The 16672-nt window shown below is 44.2% G+C and overlaps 1 long non-coding RNA gene across 2 annotated transcripts in view; it reads right to left on the reverse strand.

Moving 5' to 3' along the window:
* The window catches only part of LOC128565335 (uncharacterized), a 53061-nt gene that overhangs the window by 34760 nt on the left and 1629 nt on the right, over positions 1-16672 (reverse strand). For both annotated transcript variants that reach the window (XR_008374243.1, XR_008374244.1), the window contains exon 2: positions 7143-7427. This is a non-coding gene — a long non-coding RNA (uncharacterized LOC128565335). The remainder of the gene's footprint in view (positions 1-7142; positions 7428-16672) is intronic.

The raw sequence follows: 16672 nt of genomic DNA on the forward strand, positions 1-16672 counted from the left end.
ACACTTAAATTCTGTTGACCAAATTGTGTTACTGTGCTTTGAACTTCCTGTGAAAATAATTAATTATCTTTAAATATTTTTGTGGCACACCTAGATCCTCTCATGGCACACTGGTTAAAAATCACTGCTACAGAGGCTTGAGACAATAAAATCTTGTCAGACTTTGATGCCGCGACCCGAGGGGTGCAAAAGCTTTTCTGGATTTTGTGTGATAGCTCTTCAGTCCTCCAGAAGAGGTCCTCTGTTGCCTATTCTTGTTTTCTAGCTTTCCCTGCTCTAACTCATTTTCTAAGTAACTCAGGAGACATATGGTGTCTTATTGCAACCTGAACAGCCTCACATCCATGGGTGGTTTCAAAAGTAATGCTTGGTGATGGTTATAGTTAAGGTTGAGTTTCAATTCTGGCAGGGAATCAGATACAGTTTTATTAGAATCTCTTTTGAAGCCTAGAAAGTAACATATCATCCTTCTCTCAGCTGGGATTGAGCCACACAAATCATAAATAACCAGTTACTAGGCTCAGAATATTTTCAAGACTGAAGTAAAATCTCTGGTTCCTACGTATGTGGAATATCCCCACTGCTGAAGTTACTGCAGTGAGTCTAGGTACTTGCTACATGATCAGGAGGCTACAAAGTTATCAATACTAAAAAATTTTCCCCATACCCCCTTCTATGTGTACAGTCAGAAATTCATCCTATATCTCAGCTAAAAAAAATAAAAAAAAAAAAAAGGTTTACATAAATGCTTTCGCACAAATGATTTCATTTGCACTACCCCCCAACAAGCCCATAGACTTGCAGATGGGAAAAAGTAAGGATTACAGATCTGGTTAGTGACTTCCTATTCCTCAAACGGGCCAGGCCCAGCCCCCACTTGGGGTGGAGGGCTCTGCCCTTGCCACTCCCCTGTTTGGAAACAACTCCCTCCAGCAGCCACTGTTTCCCATCTCCTTCTCTGGGCTCTGCTTCCAGAGTCACCTCGTCAGAAAGCCTTCTCAAAAACAGCATCCCACCTCCATGCCATCATTCTCCCTCCCTTACCCTGCTTGATTTTTCTTCAAAATTCTTAGAACATATTCAATATCAACATGCTCTTTTTTTTTTTAGAGACAGAGTCTCACTTTATTGCCCTCAGTAGAGTGCTGTGGCGTCACAGCTCACAGCAACCTCCGACTCCAGGGCTTATGTGATTCTCTTGCCTCAGCCTCCCAAGTAGCTGGGACTACAGGCACTCGCCCCAACACCCAGTTATTTTATTTTATTTTTTTTGTAGAGACAGAGTTTCACTTTATTGCCCTCGGTAGTGTGCCGTGGCTTCACACAGCTCACAGCAACCTCCAACTCCTGGTCTTAGGCGATTCCCTTGCCTCAGCCTCATGAATAGCTGGGACTACATGTGCCTGCCACAACGCCCGGCTATTTTTGTTGTTGTTGTTGTTGCAGTTAGGCTAGGGCCAGGCTCCAACCCACCACCCTTGGTATATGGGGCCGGCACCCTACCCACTGAGCCACAGGCACCGCCCAACATTCTCTTTTTTTTCTGATCTCTTTCTGCAATAATGTAAGCTCCAAGAGAATAGGGCTATTTGTCAGTTTCATTCTCTGTTTTATTTATTTATTTTATTTTTTTGAGACAGAGTCTCACTTTGTCACCCCTGGTAAAGTGCCATGGTGTCATAGTTCACAGCAACCTCAAACTTTCAGGTTTAAGCGATCCTCTTGCCTCAACACCCCAAGTAGCTGGGACTGTAGGTGCCTGCCACAATGCCTGGCTATTTTTTGAGATGGGGGTCTCACTGTTGCTCAGGCTGGTCTTGAATCTGTGAGCTCAGGCAATCCACCCACTTCAGCCTCTCAGAGTGCTAGGATTACAGGTATGAGCCATCATGCCTGGCCTCATTGTCAGTTTTAATACTGACATCTGGAATGGTATCTGGCAAATAACAGGTGCTTAATAAATATTAGAATGAATGAATAAAGGATAGAACTTTACCATGAACTTGGTCTGATCTTTTGAGAACCCTAGGCTTTTTAGGCAGACCTAAAATTATAACGTGACTGAGATAAAATACCAGTTGTTAGAGGACTGTGAAAAAGTGCTACCAATCATTCCCTGAATGTGTTCCTCTTATCCGCTAGGGTAAGGCACTTGACTGCTATATCCCTAGCTCTCAGTGTGACGCTAAACAGCCAGTATTAGGCACAGTCTGATGCAAACCTAGTATTGATACCTAGTCTGTATCAGTAAGAAACAAGAACTGGCCACGACACACATCTGGGACCCGTCCTAGGTGTGCACACAGGGGAATGGAGTCTCTGAGGAGGAAAGGAAGGAAGAAGGAGTGTGCGGGCAGGTGGTCAGAGTCCAGAGCAGCAGAGCATAGCCTTGGGAATTCCATGTGACCTGTGTAGAAGTGGTTCCCAAGATCAAGTTCCTGAACCAGGCAGCCACGCATGATGGAAAGTTATTGGGCATAACACAAAGAACACAGATTAGGAGTCAAACTCCTGAAGCTTTAATGGCAGCTCTGCTTCTTACAGCTGTTTGAACCTATCAGTGTAGGTACAGTTTACAGATTACAAACAAACTCACACATCTTAAATGGAACAAAATATTTAATACAGGCCAAAACCTGTTTGTCAGTGTGAGCCTCACTTGTTGTTTTTTTTTTTTTTTTGTAGAGACAGAGTCTCACTTTATCGCTCTTGGTAGAGTGCCGTGGCATCACAGTTCACAGTAACCTCCAGCTCTTGGGGCTAGGCGATTCTCTTGCCTCAGCCTCCAGAGTAGCTGGGACTACAGGCACCCGCCACGTCTGGCCATTTTTTTTGTTGCAGTTTGGCCGGGGCCGGGTTTGAACCCGCCACCTCGGTATATGGGGCCAGCGCCTGAGCCTCACTTTTTTTTTTGAGACAGAGCCTCAGCCGCCCTCGGGGTGAGTGCCATGGCATTATAGCTCACAGCAACTTCAAACTCTTGGGCTCACGCAATTCTCTTGCCTCCGCCAACTGAGTAGCTGGGACTATAGGCACCAGCAACAATGCCCCGCTATTTTTAGAGACAGGGTCTCGCTCTTGCTCAGGCTGGTCTCAAACTCATGAGCTCAAGCTATCTACCTGCCTTGGCCTACCAGAGGCGTGAGCCACTGTGCCTGGCCCATGAGACTTTAAGTTAATAATAACAGAAGCATGTTTTCAACCTTTAATAAAGCATAAAACTTTCCAAAAATGAATTTCTGTAGGAAATTCTAAGCTTTGTAAACTATGGTCTTCCCTCAACACACAAACAAACATACACACACATATCTTCCCCCAAAGCTTTTTTATAACATATCCAAAATATACAGCCCAAGATTCAAAAAAAGTATTCTTACAATACAAATTAAACCAAAAAAAATCACAACATGATTTGTATACTGATAACTGGCCATTATTTTCGCCATTTTCCATGGTATGATTTGTATTATTATTTTTTTTTTTTTTTGAGACCGAGTCTCTCTTTGTCACCCTCAGTAGAGTGTTGTAGTGTCACACCTCACAGCAACCTCAAACTCCTGGGATCGAGCAATTCTCTTGCCTCAGCCTCCTGAGTAGCTGGGACTATATGTGCCTGCCACACGCCCGGCTATTTTTAGAGATGAGATCTCGCTCTGACTCAGGCTAGTCTCGAACCTGTGAGCTCAGGCAATCCACCGGCCTCAGCCTCCCAAGTGCTGGGGTTACAGGTGTGAGCCACCATGCCTAGCCTGATTTGTATTTTTTTCTCATTTGTGTTGGTTTCAAGGAGCTATGACCATTTGCATTTGTCCTGCATTACCTGTGAGTGCTCAAGTATGGGTGGGTATTTAGTTTTTCTCAATTTCCACAGCATGCTTTTTATCTTATATTCCCTAAAATTCAAAGAGTATTTAGCCATCAATGGAGGCCTGCACTTGACACAGATGAAATGCACAAGCACAGCCTGGCAGCAAACCCAAGCTGAGCAGCACACCTTGTAATGGAACAGCAGAGATGCAAGGTCAGGTGCCTGCAGAGGTGGAGGGATCCCAGGCAAGCCAGCAAGACTGGCCAGTGGGGAGCACAGGCCCAGCTGTAGGAAACACCAGCTCCAGTTGCTATATAGCCCAGTGAGGCCAGATCTCATTCTCCAAGAAAAGCCAGAAGCCAGTTTTTAATGCAAATCTTTGGATTTTTAAAAAGTTAGCAATTTCTTCTAAAAAGGATTTTAAAATATTCTATGAGACCGGTGGTGCCTGTGGCCCAGTGGGGTAGGGCACTGGCCCCACATACCGAGGGAGGCAGGTTCAAACCCAGCCCTGGCCAAACTGCAACACAAAAATAGCTGGGCATTGTGGCGGGTGCCTGTAGTTCCAGCTACTCTGGAGGCTGAGGCAAGAAAACAGCCTAAGCCCAGGAGTGGAGGTTGCTGTGAGGTGTATGATGCGTTGGGACTCTACTGAGGGTGGTAGAGTAAGACTCCGTCTCTAAAAAAAAAAGAAAAAAATTCTATGAGCCAAACATAACATACCTACAGCTTGACATGGCACCTGGGCAGCCTGATTATGAGCTCTTGGATGAAGTAGGTGGTTCCAGTGGGTTCCAGGCCCAAACTTATCACTTATTAACTGCTTCCTAGGGCATCACTTCACCTACCAATTACTTAGCACTAATAGCCCAGCCAGTTGGTGAAGCTACTGCTTGGGTTCAAGTCCTCTTTGCTCCACCACTCACTAGCACCACATACTAGCTATGTCGTCTTGATTTACCACCCTGGTTGGGCTGCAATATCCTCACCTATAAAATGTAGGTAGGGGCCAGGCGTGCCTGTAATCCTAGCACTCTGGGAGGCCAAGATAGGTGGGTCACCTGAGCTCATGAGTTCGAGATCAACCTGAGCCAGAGTGAAACCCCATCTCTAAAAACAGCCAAGCACTGTGGCGGGCACCTGTAGTCCCAGCTACTCGGGAGGCTGAGGCAAGAGAATTTCTTGATCCCAAGAGGGCTCCAGGGTTTGAGGTTGCTGTGAGCAATGATGCCACAGCACTCTACCAAGGGTGACAAAGTGAGACTCTATCTCTAAATAAATAAAATAAAATAAAAATAAAATAAAACGTAGGTAGTAACACCATCCCTCCCAGAGAGTCAGAGGGATTACTGGGATAATGCGCACAAAGCACCTAACATGAAGTAGGTATCTGGTGACACAAGTTAGGTATTGCTGTCTATGAGCTTGGTACCTACTTCTCTGCCACTCATTCATAATCAGCCAACCCTGCTGAATGCACTTCTAGAACCTCGAACCTAGCCCCTGTTTTTACTCCCGCTTTCTCTGCCTTAATTCATAACCTCATTCTCTCTTCTCTGAACGATTTACTATACTCATCTAATAATCACATCTCTGCTTTACTTTTTTTTTTGAGACAGAGTCTCACTTTGTTGCTCTTGGTAGAGTGCCATGACATCATAGCTCACTGCAACCTCAAACTCTTGGGCTCAAGCGATCGTCTTGTCTCAGCCTCCCGTGTAGCTGGGACCACAGGCACCCGCCACCACACCTGGCTATATTTAGAGATGGTGTTTCACTCTAGCTCAGGCTGGTCTCTGAACTCTTGAATTCAAGCAATCCACCAGCCTTAGCCTCCTAGAGTGCTAGGATTATAGGTGTGAGCCATCGTGCCTGGCCTACATCCCTGAGGCAAGAAAACAGCCTAAGCCCAGGAGCTGGAGCACACTTTACTGGGCACACTCACACGGTCCCCAGCTACTTCCGTCTCTTGCATGGTGACTTCTCTATGTGAAACACAGATCTGATGGTGCCATCCTGTCTGACGCCCACAGAACAAAGTCTAAATTCCTTTATCCTGGCTGGGTGTGGTGGCTCACACCTATATTTCTAGCACTCTGGGAGGCCGAGGTGGGTGGATTGCTTCAGTTAAGGATATGAGACCAGCCTGAGCAAGAGCGAGACCCTGTCTTTACTAAAAACAGAAAAACTAGCCAGTAGTGGCAGGCGCCTGTAGTACTAGTTACTCAGGAGGCTGAGGCAAGAGGATCACTTGATCCCGAAAGTTTGAGGTTGCTGTGAGCAATGATGACGCCACGGCACTCTACCCTGGGCAACAGAGTGAGACTCTTATCTCAAAAATAAATAAATAAATAAATAAAATTCCTTTATCTTGCCTTCAAGGTTCTCCCTATTCTGGCCCCAGGCTCACATTCCACCAGTCTCTAGTAGGTTCTCTCTGCTCCAACTACACCAAACCCCTGTTCTTCCCCTTCCTTGAACAAGCCATGCCATTTCCCGTCATAGTACCTCAGCAACACTATTCTGGCTTTTAGTACATCTGTCCCCATATTCACCTGCTTGACCCCTTTTTACTCTTCTAAGTCCAGCCCCAATGGTCACCTCCACTATAAAGCTTTCTCTAATCACCCCCTAAGTAGCCTTCCCTCTTCTGTGGTTCCCACCACACAGAGCACATAGCTGTCTTCTAGCCCATGTCACAAAGCGTCATGATCTACTTGTTGAGACACTTATTTCATCATGAGACAAGAGGCCAAGGGTGAGGATCTGGTCTTACACATTCCTAGCTGGCACCCAGTAAGTGCTCAATGTTCACTGAATGAATCAATGGAACCAATTAAGAGTATACTTTAACAAAAGCCAATAAATAATGTGTTTTTTTTTTTAAGAGACAGAGTCTCACTTTGTCACCCTCAGTAGAGTACTGTGGTGTCACAGCTCACAGCAACCTCCAGTTCTTGGGCTTAGGTGATTTTCTTGCCTCAGCCTCCTGAGTAGCTGGGACTACAGGCGCCTCCCACAACATCCAGCTGTTTCTAGTTGCGATTTGGCCAGGACCAGGTTGGAACCCACCATCCTCAGTATATGGGGCCGGCACCCTCCTCATTGAGCCACAGGCACTGCCCCAAATAATGTCACTTTTAACACGTGCTATTATAAGAAACAAGTACCTTTGGGAAAATACAAAGAAAGACTAAGATAATGAAAATATATAAACTCACCCGGGAGCTGTCAATTCCCTGGAATGTGTGCATTTTGATTAATTTTAGTAGAAAAGGATATTTATATATGCAAAGCTCTAGCTGCCTAGATAACTGAAAATATGTGCACTTACGAGGTGGTTGGCCTTTGTTGTGGAGGCTTGATCTTCGCTTTTCCTCCTGTGGCCTTGGTGAAATGTAAATGATATCCAGGAGAAAGTGTAATCCAGCCAGAGAACAAATCTGATTATTTGGTTCATAATTGTATACTGGGTGCTACAATCTGAGAGACTTTCACACAACTGAAAACTGCCCATGTCTTGACCTTGTCCCTGTGCGGGCCACTTATAAGACAATTCGTTGGCTCTCGGAGAGTTTCCAGAGGAGGCTAGGAGTGATGATCTCGAGAAGGCAGAGATCTGGGAGAGAAAATAAACATCATTGTGTTTTGGCATGTATGTCCTTCAACACTTGCCACTGAAGCGCTCATTCAACAGCATTGGCTGAATGAATGGAAGGGTTGTTACCCGGCCTCACTTCCCATCCCCCAGGCAGGACAGCAGACCTGCTTTGGCAGGCAACTTTCCGGGCGGGCTTGTCCAGTAAGAATGGAGTAGGCAGTTCAGGACAGTGGTTTCCAGTGCAGTGCTGGGGTCAGGCTACCTGGGCTTGGGGCCTGGCTCTGGCAGTTTCTAGATAGTAGAGTTGATAGAACAATAGTTCCTATCTCAAAGAGCTACTGGAAGGACTACATGATAGAGAACAGATGAAGTGCTTACTGTGGTGTCTATTAACTTACTCTGGTTATTACAGGAATTCTGTAAATGTTAGCTATCTTTCTCATCTGTCAACAAGGTCCCAGTACTAGGCTTGAGCTGCCTGCAGCTTATCTTTACAACTCTACTCACACCCAATATCTCTACTTTATTGTTTAACATGGGATCAGAGTTCCTAGAAAATGGAAGAAAGAGCAATCTCTTAGCTTCTGCCCAATAAAGTAGCAGAAATAGCAGAGATGAGTGCCTTGTAGACAGAACGATTGGCTCAGTGGTGCAACTGGTTCAAGCATAAAAATAGATCTGGACTCTCAAGGGCCATGTTGGAAGGGAGAAAACAAAGGAGCACATGTCACACTGATCAGAGAAAATTCCATAACTTAAGCTAAGGAATAAAGACCATTTTTAGGCTTTGAGGTTTTAAAAAAAGTGAGATATTCTAAGAAACAGTAAATTATTACAGCAATTTCCCAGTAGTTACTAAATAGCATTGAGATTGGTAAAGTTATTGAATATGATGGGCTTATTCATTCCACAAATACATGCTAAGTGCCTACTATGTGCTGGTTAGCCACTGGACTACAACAAAGAACCAGACACATGTTGCCCTAAGGAGGCTCACGTCCTAGAGCAGACAGACAGGCAATAAACAACCAGAGGAGGAAAGCTCAATGTCAGAGAGGAATGCAATACAGCAAGAGAAGCCAGGTCAGCTGGCTCCAACTTCAGGCAAAAAAACTACAGGAATTACAGCAGATAAAAGAACAGACCAAACGACATCATCAAGACACAAACAGGTAAATCTAGAACATGAGATGTCTATAATAAACCGGCCTGAATTCTTTAAAAAAAAGTCCAAATTGGCTCAGCGCCTGTAGCTCAAGCAGCTAGGCACATACACCTGAGCTGGCAGGTTCGTATCCAGCCTGGGCCTGCCAAACAACAGTGACAGCTGCAACTAAAAAATAGCTGGGTGGTGTGGCGGGCACCTGTAGTCCCAGCTACTCGGGAGGCTGAGGCAGGAGAGTCGCTTAAGCCCAGGAGTTGGAGGTTGCTGTGAGCTGTGATGCCACAGCACTCTACCCAGTGTGACAGCTTGAGGCTCTGTCTCAAAAAAAAAAAAAAGTCAAAGTTGTTAAAAACAAACAAGAGGGATACTTATGTAGATTAGCAATCACATTCAATAGGCAAGCCCGACTGGATGCTAGGCCAGGGAAAAGAATTATAAAAGATATTTCAGAAACAAGGCAGGATGGTGGCTCACGCCTATAATCCCAGCACTCTGGGAGGCGGAAGCGGGCTGATCGCCTGAGCTCACGAGTTTGAGATCAGGGTGAGCTAGAGTGAAACCCCATCTCTAAAAATTGCCAGGCATGTGGTGGGCGCCTGTAATCCCAGCTACGTGGGAGGCTGAGGCAAGAGAATCACTTGAACCTAGGAGTCTGAGGTTGCAGTGAGCTATGACTGATGTCACAGCACCCCTACCGAGGGCGACATAGTGAGACTGTTTCAAAAAAAAGAAACAAGGGGCAGTGCCTGTGGCTCAAAGGAGTAGGGTGCTGGCCTCATATTCTGGAGGTGGCGGTTCAAACTCAGCCCCGGCCCAAAAAAAAGAAAAAGAAACAAGGCAGGACAAATACAAACAGAATATTAGATAATATTAAGTGATTAGTCTTAATTTTTATTTTGTTAAATTAAAACTTTAAAAATTTACTTAGGTATTATAGACATATAGGAGAAAGTCTTTATTCTTAGGAGTTATATGCTAAAGTACATAGCAATAAAGCAAATACTGCCAACTGTTATTAAATACTGAACTTAGGAAGTGACCATTCAGTTGCTCGTTGCGGTAAGTTTTCAAGTTTTTTTGTATATATTAAAATATTTTAAAGTTGGATAAATAAAAATACAAACATATAAGAAGTTGAATTTAAAAATGTGTTCTGACAGGATTTCTAGAGCAAATAAAAAGAATTTAAAATATAAAGGAACTGAGGTGAGGATCACTTGAGGCCAGGAATTTGAGACCAGCCTGGGCAACATAGCAAGATTCCATCCCTACAGAAATTTTTTTTTTGAGACAGAGCCTCAAGCTGTCACCCTGGGTAGAGTGCTGTGGCATCACAGCTCACAGCAACCTCCAATTCCTGGGCTCAAGCAATTCTCCTGCCTCCGCCTTCCAAGTAGCTGGGATTACAGGTGCCCGCCACAATGCCCGGCTATTTTTTTTTTTTTTTTGGTTGCAGCTGTCATTGTTGTTTGGCGGGTCTGGGCTGGATTCGAACCCACAAGCTCAGGTGTATGTGGCACCCTAGCCACTTGAGCCACAGGCGCCGAGTCCCTACAGAAAATTTTAAAATTAGCCTGGTGTAGTGGTGTGCATTTTTAGTCCCAGCCACCGAGGAGGCTGAAGCAGGAGGGTTGCTTGAGCCCAGGAGTTTGAGGTCACGGTGAGCTATGATGACATGATTATACTCTAGGTTGGGCAACGGAGAAACTTCCTGTCTAAAAAAATAGAGAGAGAGAAGGAGGAGGAGGAGGAGAAAGAAGAAGAAGAAGAAGAAGAAAAGAAAGAAAAGAATGGAGGAAATGATTTAGAGAAGGCAAGCATAGACAACTTTTTGGAGGAGTTCTGCTGAAAAGGGAAGTATATTAGTTCCCCAGAGCTGCTGTAACAAAAAATTACTACCGGGAGCGGCGCCTGGGGCTTAGTCGGTAAGGCGCCGGCCCCATATGCCGAGGGTGGCGGGTTCAAACCCAGCCCCGGCTGAACTGCAACCAAAAAATAGCCGGGCGTTGTGGCGGGCGCCTGTAGTCCCAGCTGCTCGGGAGGCTGAGGCAAGAGAATCGCTTAAGCCCAGGAGTTGGAGGTTGCTGTGAGCTGTGTGAGGCCACGGCACTCTACCGAGGGCCATAAAGTGAGACTCTGTCTCTACAAAAAAAAAAAAAAAAAATTACTACCAAGTGGGTGGCTTAAAACAATAGAAATTTATTCTATCACAGCTCTGAAGGACAGAAGCTAAAACCAAACTGTTTTTGTTGGGAGAGGCCACACTCCCTACAGAGGGTCTGGGGAAAGATACATTCTTTGCCTCTTCCAACTTCTGGTGACGGTTGGCATTCCTTGGTTCTCTTCTGCGATCACATTGCTTTCTCCTCCTCTGTGCGTGTGTCTAATTGCTTTCTGTCTCTCTCATAAGGACACTTGTGATGGCACTTAGGGCCCACCTGGATCATCCAGAAAAAGCTCCTTCTGTCAAGCCGTTAACTGAATCACCTCTTTTGCCATGGTAAGGTAGCATTCCAAGGTTCCTGTGGTTAGAATATGTTTTGGGGGGCCACTTTAGTGTCTATGACAGGGAGCAAGAAAAATGGGGCAGTAGTGAGGGGAATGTGGTATACAGAGAGGTTCTTTTTTTTGTTTTTTCTTAAAAGGTCTCACTTTGTCACCCTCAGTAGGATGCCATGGCATTATAGTGCACAGCAACCTCAAAGTCCTGGGATCAAGAGATCCTCTTGCCTCAGCTTCCTGCATAGCTGGGACTTCAGGCACCCACCACCACACCCAGCTATTTTTAGAGACAGGGTCTCGATCTAGCTCGACCTGATCTCAAACTCCTGAGCTCAACTCTTGAGCACCTGCCTCAGCCTCCCAGAGTGCTAGGATTATAGGCGTGAGCCATTGAGGCCAGCTTTTCATGTTTTGTGTTTTTTTTTTCTTTAAGATAGGAGAAATCATAGCATTATTTATAATAGATTTAGTATAGTTTGTCCCTGTATTACTACAGTAGTAGTTTATTTGCTCACTGTGTTAACCACTTTCATACAGAAAAAACTCATAAAGAAAGTAGCAAGTCACCTCAAGAAGAACATCAGAGATATTCTTTGAGAAGAATATCTCAAATATTAGAATGTTCTTCTCCAATTAAGAACAACAAAAAATGTAATGAATAACCTGAATGCAGTAGCTCAGGCCTGTAATCCTATTACTCAGGGAGGCTAATGTGAGAGGATCACTTGAACTCAGGAGTTTAAGACCAGCCTAAGCAAGAGCAAGACCCTGTCTGTATATAAAAATGGAATAATTAACTGGACATGGTGGTGCACCTGTAGTCTCAGTTATTCAGGAGGCTGAGGCAGGAGGCTCGCTTGAGCCCAAGAGTATGAAGTCACAGAGAGCTATGATGACACCACTGCACTCTAACCAGGATGACAGAGTGAGATCTTTCTCCAAAAAAAAAGTAAAAAAAGAATACATAGATATATAGATACGATGAGACTTTCTGTCAAACATGGCAGACTGAATACACACATGTATTTATCCCCAAACTCTACTAAGATGAAAAATAAAGGAATAAAAATAGTTTAAAACCACAAAGACAAAGAGGACAAGAGAGCTGATTATAGGGGATTAGAGAATCAACAAAAGTTTGGGAACGCCCCCAAAGAAAAATAGGTCCGTAAGAAAAAGTAGAGGTAAAATTTTTAGATTTTAAATGCTAAAAATTACAGGCACAGTTATCCCATATTAGTTAAATAAGCCACAGGTGTTGAGGTTTTCATAATGTGGCCCAGCCATCATTCATAATCATTAATGTTCATATCAATGTGAACCAAAATAAATATTCTTTGAACAGCCCCCTCCAAACTGAAAAAAAAAAAAAGTTTGGGGATGGAGTGGGAACAAACTTAGTAGACTGGAGAAAACTGGGACTTAAATATTTGAAGAGGAGAATATTAATGAAAAGTATAACAATTCCCTGTACTTACATCCCCAAAAGTTCAGGTCCTGGAAGGATTAGATACTTCACATGGAAGGAGAAAAGCATGCATGCGGAATTCCCATTCAGATGGAAAGGGGATTGTTTACAAGTCTGAATATAAAGCAGTTAGACTCAAAATTTCCTCCCCAACCCTCTTTAACTTGAAAACACCCCCCACAGGGTACCAGAGGGTTTACTCTCTGGGGAACCGAACCTGAGAAGCACCAGGTCAGGGACACGGGGTGCAACTGAAGGTAGAATGAGCAATGAGCTGAAAACAAGGCACTGGGTGAAAGACACATGCCAAACGTTGGCTGGGAGCCCCTATTCCCCACCACTGAGTCCCATGCCTCTGCTGTATCCTCTGCATGGAATTGTCTCCCAGACAGATTGTGGAGAATTCTGCTCTGGAGAAACCAAATAGCCCCTGCAATGTAATCCACAGATTCTGACATTTGCAGATACCCAATTTAAAAAGTCCTGCTTGCTCCAGCGCCAGAGTGCAGCACCTCAGTCATCAAGCCCCATCTATGCACAGTGAGTTTTCAATTGGCTCTGCTTAAGGCTTTATTCTTAAATATGAACAGACAGCCAAAGATCAAACATTTGAGGAAAACCCACAACATATGCACACACACACACACACACACAAATAAAATAGAAAAAATAGTGGAGGAGAGTAATTCAGGGAAAGAATTGTGAAAAGCAGAAGAAAACTTAAAATAGGAAAAATCAGGCCTGGTACATGGCTCATGTCTGTAATCCTAGCACTCCGGGAGGCCAAGGTGAGAGGATCCTTTGAGCTGAGGTGTTTGAGACACTGTCTCTACTAAAAATAGAAAAATTAGGTGTTAATGATGGATACCTATAGTCCCAGCTACTTGGGAGGCTGAGGCAAGAGGATTGCTTGAACCCAGCAGTTTGAAGTTGCTGTGAACTAGGCTGATGCCCTGGCACTCTAGACGGGGCAACAGAGTGAGATTCTGTTTTAAAAAAAAAAGGAACAAATCTTGGAGAGCTAAAAGAACATGTACACGAAATAAGAACAGAAATGCCATATATAAAAAAAGAAACAGAACGAGAGAGTTAAATTTTTAAAATTGAATAGAAAAGGAGGCCTGGCGTGGTGGCTCACACCTACAATCCCAGCACTCTGGGAGGCAGAGACGGGTGGATTGCCTGAGCTCATGAGTTCGAGACCAGCCTCAGCCAGAGCAATTCCTCATCTTTAAAAGTAGCTGAGCATTGGGCGGCACCTGTGGCTCAGTGAGTGGGGTGCCGGCCCCATATACTGAGGGTGGTGGGTTCAAACCCAGCCCTGGCCAAACTGCAACAAAAAATAGCCGGGCGTTGTGGTGGGCGCCTGTAGTCCCAGCTGCTTGGGAGGCTGAGGCAAGAGAATCATGTAAGACCAGGAGCTGGAGGTTGCTGTGAGCTGTGTGACTCTACGGCACTCTACCCGAGGGCAGTATAGTGAGATTCTGTCTCTACAAAAAAAAAAAAAAAAAGTAGCTGAGCATTGTGGCACATGCCTGTAGTCCCAGCTACTTGGGAGGCTGAAGCCAGAGGATTGCTTGAGCCCAAGAGTTTGAGGTTGCTGTGAGCTGTGATGCCATAACACTCTACCAAGGGAAACAAAGTGAGACTCTGTCTCAAGAAAATAAAAATTAATAGAAAAGGTAAGAAGATAAATTAATGAAGTTGAAGTAAATTTCATGAAGACAGAGAGTAGACTGGTAGTTACCAGAGGCCAAGAATGGGAGGGGAGGGAGCAAGATGAAGAGAGGTTGATTAATGATTTCAAACATAGGCTTGGCGCCCATAGTACAGGGGTTACGGGGCTGGCCACATACACCCAGGCTGGTGGGCTTGAACCCGGCCCGGGCCAGCTAAAGCAACAATGATGACTGCAACAACAACAATAATAAAATAGCTGGGCATTGTGGTGGGCGCCTGTAGTCCCAGCTACTTGGGAGGCTGAGACAAGAGAATCACTTAAACCCAAGAGTTTGAGGTTGCTGTGAGCTGTGATGCCACAGCACTCTACCCAGGGCGACATAGTGAGACTCTGTCTCACAAAAAAAAAAAAAAAATGATTACAAACATACAGTTAGCAGGAAGAAGTAAGACCTAGTGTTTGATAGGTCAGTAGAATGGCCGCAGTTAATAATAACCTAGGCTCTGCGCCTGTAGCTCAAGCAGCTAAGGCGCCAGCCACATACATCAGAGCTGGTGGGTTCAAATCCAGCCCAGGCCTGCCAAACAACAATGACAACTACAACCAAAAAATAGGTGGGCATTGTGGCAGGCACCTGTAGTCCCAGCTATTTGGGAGGCTGAGGCAAGAGAATTGCTTAAGCCCAGGAGTTGGAGGTTGCTGTGAACTGTGATATCATGGCACTCTAACCAGGGTGACAACTTGAGGCTCTGTCTCAAAAATAATAATAATAAAATAGTCTATTGCTTGTTGTAAAATTGCTAGAATAGAATAAGTCAAATGTTCTTGGCAGAAAGAAAGGATAAATATTTAAAATGACGGATATTCAATTACCCAGATTGAACCTTTACACATTACATGAATATGTCAAAATATTATGTGTATTCTAAAAATATATGCCTCTATTGTGTAACAAGTTTTTAAAAAATTAATGAAAGCTGGGCATAGTCTTCGCACCTGTAATCCTAGCACTCTGGGAGGCTGAGGCAGGTGTATTGCCTGAGTCAGGAGTTCCCACCCACCGAGGAAGAGCAGAACCCCATCTCTACTAAAAATAGAAAAAAAAAAAAAAAAAGGCACTGTGGTGTATGCCTATAGTCCTAGCTACTGGGGATCCTGGAGCAAGAGGACCACTTGAGCCCAAGAGTCTGAGGTTGCTATGAGCTCTGAAGCCACAGCACTCTACCCAGGGCAATCCAGAGAGATTCTGTCTCAAAAAAAAGAAAAATTAAACAAATAAAATAAAAGTTAATGAAAATTTCCAAATAGTAGAACAAAAAGAGAGGGACAAAAGAAGAAAAAAAAAGATAAGGGCTATAACTGAGGCTCCAATACATGTTGAGCCTGGGAGTAGTAGCAAATAGGTAATTTATATAAAGAAAAATATTATATTCGTAGAATCAAAAGAAAAGGCAAAATGACTTATGAGCAGTGACACTTGGAAGTTGGAAGATAGTGCGACAATGCCTTTGAAATTCTAAGGAAAAATATTTCCGTCCTAGAATTCTATACCTAAATAAACTATCACTCAAATATGAGTGAAGAATCAATATTTTCAGATAAACACAGTGTCACAAAGTTTACCTCCCACAGTCACTTTCTCTGGACAGCTGTTAGACAATGCAAGTAATCAAACTGAGGGAGTAAAACAAGAAAGAGGAAGAACTAAGATCCAGGCATTGGGAGAACCAACACAGAATGACCAGAGGTTGGAAGAAGCCCCAGAAGGTAGCTATGAAGCAAGCCTAGAAAGCATCACTCTACATCAGACTTAGAGGATGAAGGACTCCAAGGAAATTTCAAACAAACAAACAAAGAAACAAAAAACAGGGAGTGTATAGATCTTTTGGAGCCTTTGGGAAAACTAGCCCAATATGTAGTGCTGGGATATGAATATGTAAAAGATTTAACAATTTAAAAATATGAAGAAGCTATTATAAACTTGTGTTATGATATTTGGGTTGTGTCATGATATGAAGAAGTTCCTATTCCTTGTAAATTTTGCAGCCAGGCATGTTGGCATGTGTCTATAATCCCAACTCAGGTGGGAGGATTGCTTAACCCCCAGAGTTCCAATCTATAGTGTGCCATGATCATGCCTGTGAATAGCCACTGCAGTCCAGCCTAGGCAACATAGCCAGATACTGCCCCACCCCCCAAAAAAAAGAAAGTCAGACAGAAAGAAAAGGGAAAGAAAAAGAAAGACAACACAGAGGCGAAAGAGTAGTAAAATACTCCTTTAATCCTCTCTTGTCACCTCTTACATCCCTACCCAGGGGATAAAAACGATCTAACAGCCTAACTCTTTTTTTTTTGGACACAGTCTCACTTTGTTGCCCCAGGCTAGAGTGCCATGGCATCAGCCTAGCCCACAGCAACCTCAACCTCTGGGGTTCAAGCGATCCTAC

This window comes from Nycticebus coucang, chromosome 14 (genome assembly GCF_027406575.1).
Source record: "Nycticebus coucang isolate mNycCou1 chromosome 14, mNycCou1.pri, whole genome shotgun sequence".
NCBI classification, from domain to species: Eukaryota; Metazoa; Chordata; class Mammalia; order Primates; family Lorisidae; genus Nycticebus; species Nycticebus coucang.